This window comes from Stomoxys calcitrans, chromosome 2, assembly GCF_963082655.1.
Source record: "Stomoxys calcitrans chromosome 2, idStoCalc2.1, whole genome shotgun sequence".
Classification (NCBI taxonomy): domain Eukaryota; kingdom Metazoa; phylum Arthropoda; class Insecta; order Diptera; family Muscidae; genus Stomoxys; species Stomoxys calcitrans.
In genome coordinates, this window is record NC_081553.1 from 73,649,765 (window position 1) to 73,656,553 (window position 6,789).

Genomic DNA, 6,789 nt, shown 5'->3' on the forward strand with positions numbered 1-6,789 from the left:
TCATTACGACTTTCAACAACTGTGCCAAGTAAGGTCCAAATAGGTCAGGAACCTGATATAGCTCCCATATAAACCGATCTCCCGATTTGACTTCCTGAGCCCCTGGAAGCCTCAATTTTCATCCGATTTGGCTGAAATTTTGCACGTAGTATTCCGTTATGACTTTCAGCAACTGTGTCAAGTAAGGTCCAAATAGGTCAGAAACCTGATGCAGCTCCCATATAAACTGATCTCCCGATTTGACTTCTTAACCCCCTGGAAGCCTCAATTTTCATCCGATTTGGCTGAAATTTTGCACATAGTGTTTCATTACGACTTTCAACAACTGTGCCAAGTAAGGTCCAAATACGTCAGGAACCTGATATAGCTCCCATATAAACCGATCTCCCGATTTGACTTCTTAACCCCCTGGAAGCCTTAATTTTCATCTGATTTGGCGGAAATTTTGCACATAGTGTTTCGTTATGGCTTCCAACAACTGTGTCAAGTACGAGCCGAATCGGTCTAAAACCTGATATAGCGCACATATAAACCGATCTGTCAATTTGACTTCTCGAGCCCTTGGTAGCCCCAATTTTCATCCAATTTGGATGAAATTTTGCTCATAATGTTCTGACTTCCAATAACTGGGTCAAGTTCGGTCAATAACCTGATATAGCTCCCATATAAACCGATCTTTCGATTTGACTTCTTGAGCCCCTTGAAGCAGCAATATTTGTCCAATTTGGCACAAATTTTGCACATTACTATCTTTTATGTCTCTCAACTACTATGCCAAGCACGGTCCAAATCGGTCTATAACCAGATATAGCTATCATATTTTAGCGGACCCTCTGGTGGTGGATTCCAAAGATTCAGCCCGGCCGAACTTTGCACGCTTTTACTTGTTTCCATTTTTTTTAACTTTTTGTTGATGAAATCATGCTCTCCATCGAATTTAAATAACAATTAAACGCACTCGTTGCCTTAAGAGTCCTTTTTGTCCTCTATAGAATAAAACTTAGGGATTTCCTTCCGCTTTTCCGTTGCTCTGCTTCCTTCGTCCAATCTCTCTCTCTCTCTCTTTATGCACCCTTAGTAATTACTCATATGTTACCATTAAACCAAAGTTTTCGAAGCGATGAAAGAACTTTTTTTCACAAAGTCTTCAAAGACAAGTGGTGTTGACTTAAACAATGGGCCATCTTCATTGCCACCATTATGGCATTAATATAAGTGATGGTCCTGATGCTGCTGCTGCTACTGCTTTTGCTAAAAGTCCTGCTCTTATGGCCAGCATATTTAAGCCAAGTCAACAAAGATTGGAGAGTTTTTTTTTTCCTGCTGCAACAAGCTAAATGGCCACAAAGTCATTGTCATTAACGGCTATACTAAAGTCACTCATCTCTAGTATAGTAGTGGCAGTGGTGTGGTGATGGCTCATAAACTTCTTCTTCCTTTTCCTTTTTTATTCTGCTTGGCCGATTTAATGAAACCCCAGGAAGAATGTTGCCACAAACAAAAACAAGCAGCAAAATCCTTAATTTAGAGTTCAGTGCAGTAGAGTGCATTGCTGCAGCATCGGACGAGGAAAAACTTTTCTGAGTAGTTTTTGGTAAGTCAAAGTCATCTGCCCCTCTACTGCCTGAGTTATGATTGAGGAGGTCATCAGTGTAGAAAATGTGATTTTAAAGAGGTCATATTAGCCATGTTCTGCATAGCTGGTGGCAAACCCACATATATGCGCGCGCACACACACACACACACACTGTGGTTGCCATTAATGAACTTCATTTAAGTTCATTGGGTCATTTCATTTAGGGTGGCCAGAGATTGAACTTTAAAGACGAGATGAGTGATCTTAAGTATAACAAAGTAGGTAAAGTTAGGTTAGAGTGGCTGTCCATTTTCGAAACAGACTTCCTCAGACTATTTGCGGCCTTATTCACAAATCTTAATGAAGCCTTAAAATAGGTTTATTTATCAGTTCTATAAAGGAAAGCTGTCAAATAAACCTTTTTCAACTCAAGTTGCGTGAGTCTATTGTGATACTACAGTAGCGAATGACCGGGCCTCTGATGGGAATCGAACCTACTACCCCTCATTAATAATCCGTGCCCGCTATATACACTGCAAACGGGCTGACCTTGGAAAAGTGTCAGTTATTTAATAGGACTTTCCATCAAATCTTGTGTTATTTAAAAAATCTTTGAATTTTTACTCAACGTACTCAAAGGTCCGTTTTGGGCCCTTGTAATACACTAGCAAAACGAATGAAAGAGTGCAAATGCAAATTTGCCCATGAACATTCCACTAAGGAACTGGGGCAAACTTCTCATATATCGCTGAGTGCTGTCCGATTCACATTTGAAGCTCAATGAAAAGGAATCTCCTTTTTTTATAGCCGAATCTGCACGGCGTGTGGCAGTGCGACACCTCTTTAGGGAGAAGTTTTACCTGGCATAGTACCTCACAAATGTCGCCAGCACTTGAAGGGGATAACCACCGCTGAAAATTTTTGTTTTTCTTGTGTTCCTGGCGGGATTCGAACCCAGGCGTTTAGCGTCATAGGCGGACATACTAACCTCTGCGTTACGAATGAAAGAGTAGGAACAAGCTACAGCGTGCTAAGTTCGGCCGAAGCAAAATCGGGAGATAGGTTTATATGGTATAGCTGTATCAATCTATTGATCGATTCAGACCATATTAGATACGTATGTTGAAAGCCATGAGAGAAGCCGTTGTACAAAATTTCTGCCAAATCGGATGAAAATTGCGCCCTCTAGAGGTTCAAGAAGTCAAGATCCCTGATCGATTTATATGGCAGCTATATCAGGCTACAGACCGATTTGCGCCATACTTAACGCAGTTATTGGAAGTCATTACAAAACACCTCATGCAAAATTTCAGTCAAATCGGACGAAAATTTCGCCCTCTAAAGGCTCAAGAAATCAAGATCCAAGATCGGTTTATGACAGCTATACCAGATTGTGAACCGATTTGAATCATACTTAGTCCAGTTGTTGAAAGTGATACCAAAACACTACGTGCAAAATTTCAGTCAAATCGGATGAGAATTGCGCTCTCTAGAGGCTCAAGAAGTCAAGACCCAAGATCGGTTTATATAGCAGCTATATCAAAACATGGACCGATTTTAACAATGCTTAGCGCACTTGTATGAAGTGATACCAAAACACCATGTGCAAAATTTCAGCCAAATCGGATGAGAATTTCGCGCTCTATTGGCTCAAGAAGTCAAGATCCAAGATCGGTTTATATGACAACTATACCAGATTATACACCGATTTGAATCATACTTAGTACAGTTGTTGAAAGTGATACCAAAACACTACGTGCAAAATTTCGGTTAAATCGGATGAGAATTACGCTCTCTAGAGACTCAAGAAGTCAAGACCCAAGATCAGTTTATATGGCATCTATATCAAAACATGGACCAATTTGGCCCATTTATAATCCCAACCGACCTACACTAATAAAAAGTATTTGTGCAAAATTTCATGCGTCTAGCTTAACTCCTTCGAAAGTTAGAGTGCTTTCGACAGACGAACAGAAGGATGTACATGGGTAGATCGACTTAAAATGTCGAAGAAGGAAGATGCCTTCTAGTTCCAACCGTTTAACCATCCAGATCGCTTTAAAAAGCCCAATAACTTGCAAATGTTCACATACGCTTAATCAGATAGGTTCTCAAAAAAGTGGAACTCCTTTTGACTGCCAGTGCAGGACACACACACAGAAGTCTCTTCTTCCTCGATGTCCTAACAGCTTCTGCAAAGGTCGTTGCTGGCAATCTTCAGTCTATCAGCATGCTTGACGGTTAGACAGTGACCTGTCATGATGGACACAATGACTGAGACGTCTATTCTTGCATATGACAGCAAAGCAGTAGACCTCTTCAAGTCTAGATTAGGCCACATAGTTTTGGAATGCTCACAGCCCCTTCTTTGTGTCGTTGTCCTTCGGGTCTAGTCCTGAAAACTAAGTTTACATGTCGATAGAGGCATACCCACAGATTCCAGTTTCCCTGAAATGTGTAGGGTAGTTCCTAGTCTCGCAAGCCCTTCCGCTTTACAATTCCCTGGGATATCTCTGTGGCCCGGCACCCAGAACAGGTGAATTTTTAACTGTTCAGCCATCTCATTGAGAGATCTGCGACAGTTGAAGGCAGTTTTTATGTTCAGAAATACGTTCTCCAGGGATTTAATGGCTGCCTCGCTCTCTGAGGAGATATTTAAACCAATCTTCGTTATGGCATTATATCTTAACCATTCCACCACTTCCATAATTGTAAGGATCTCCGCTTGATACACACTGCAGTGATCGGGTAACCTTTTCGACATGACCAGTTCGAGATCTTTAGAGTACACCCAAAAGCCCACCTAGTCGTATAGTCTATGTCCATGTAACTTCTTTTACCAGTCATATCGTAGTTCCATCGGTTCTATCAGGAATAGTGGTACAGTGCTTTTTATCAAATATCGGCTCAGGTAGGTGTAATCCACACTAACTCCACCCAGAGAAAAGTTGATACCAAACGTGCGCATTTCAGTACCATAATCTATGTCTATGTAACTTCTATTACCAGAGATATCTAAGTTCCAATCGGCTCCATCAGGAATAGTGGTACAGAGCTTTTTATCAAAAAGCGGCTGAGGTAGGGTGTAATCCATACCCTAAAAATAAAATGTAGTATCGTTTGGTACTAGCCTTATTACCAAACTGGTATTGATTTCAATACCAAACTGTTATTGGTTTTAGTACCAAACCGGTATCGGTGTTATACCAAATCGTTTGGTACTAGCCTTATTACCAAACTGTTATTGGTTTTAGTACCAAACCGGTATTTGTGTAATACCAAATCGTTTGGTACTAGCCTTATTACCAAACTGGTATTGATTTCAATACCAAACTGTTAATGGTTTTAGTACCAAACCGGCATTGGTGTAATACCAAATCATTTGGTACTAGCCTTATTACCAAACTGGTATTTATTTCAATACCAAACTGTTATTGGTTTTAGTACCAAATCTGTATCGGTGTTTTACCAAATCGTTATTGAGTATTCCAGTGCTATTTGTTATTTCGTTTATTTAAGTTAACAATTATAATTCAATTATTATAAAAAAATTTCATACACATTGATTCCCAGAAGTGGTTTTCATATGATTACACCAATATAGCTACCTTTACCACACAAGAGGCTTTATCATGTTTGTTTTTACAAACATGGAAGACCAAAAGGGCGATGGAGAGATAAAGTTGTGGGAGACACCTCGCAACTTGGTGTCAGAGATTTTAGAATGAGCGCAGAAGATCGAGGCGCTTGGAACGCTATTCTACGTTCGGCTAGTGGAACACATATTCTGTCATAGTCAATTAAAGTAAAGTAAGAACAAACATTGGGTTGCCCAAAAAGTAATTGCGGATTTTTCATATAGTCGGCGTTGACAAATTTTTTCACAGCTTGTGACTCTGTAATTGCATTTGCTCTTATGTCAGTTATCAGCTGTTACTTTAAGCTTGCTTTACAAAAAAAGTGTAAAAAAGTATATTTGATTAAAGTTCATGCTTAGTTTTATTAAAAATGCATTTATTTTCTTTTAAAAAATCCGCAATTACTTTTTGGGCAACCCAATATTTTATAATGGGGTCAATATTTTAACTACAAAGCTAAACAACATTTTTGCCGCGATAACAAGTATACAAATGTGGTGCCGTTAGTTCTTGATAGGCTCCTTCGACTGGTATAGAATTGATACCAAATGGTATTAAAAATATTTGCCAATAACGTGAATAACCGAAGTACCGTCCTTTTTCTAACAGTGTGGAAAATCGAACATTGTATCAAGGATAACACAGTGTACGTCGCCGACACATGACCAAAGAGAAGGCTGCCTTAGACTCACGGCAGTGGTCGTAGAAATTTGGCTATCCACAATGTTCAGTACGTCTGATGGTGTCGTCCTCAATGCGGCTGTGATGCACAAACAAGCTAACCTTTGGATCTGGTTGACTATTGAACAGTAGGTGGACTTTTGAAGCACCGTCCACCAGTCCACAATACCATATAGCAGTATAGGTATATATATACCCAATGCAAGACGGGCGGTCTAAACCCCAAACTTTTGCCAATGGCTCTCTGGCAGGTGTATAGGGCAAGAACTGCCTTACTTGTCCTTTCCAAAATGTTGGATTTGAAGTTAAATTTCCTGTCCAGCAAAACACACTGGTATTTTGTGATTTCGGTAAATGAAACATTCTGTCCTCCCAAGGGGACCAGAGCTTCTCAGAACCTGTACTGTAATTAACTGTCCATTCGATTATCTGTTACTCCTTATATTCGTCCATCTTAAATTCGTTCCATAAGTTTATTCGTCCATCTTATATTCGTTCCATAAGTTTATGCTTTCGAATGTCTGTCATTAAGAATCTGCTCTTATTATAATTGCTCAATCATTTCACACCGTTTTGTTCGTTCGTTCATATCTGCATCGCCAGCTCTAATAGAAATCCTTCCTGCAAACTGGTTTTCTCAAATATTACACCTGAGGTTGGGTTATGGCTTCCAGGCATCCTTCTAAATCGGTGGAGGGCATAGGCACACCTACAAATATAGGTGTACTTGCACAAAAACAAACCTCTTGGACTTGGAAGTAGTACATACATGTGTTAGTGTGCCCACCACTGTTCTAAATTTTAGATTTTTCTTTATTTGTCATCTGTTTATAAGAGGCCATTTTCCGTCGAACCTGCTTTGTTCGTTTATTTAATTTATCCCAATCCTTTTTG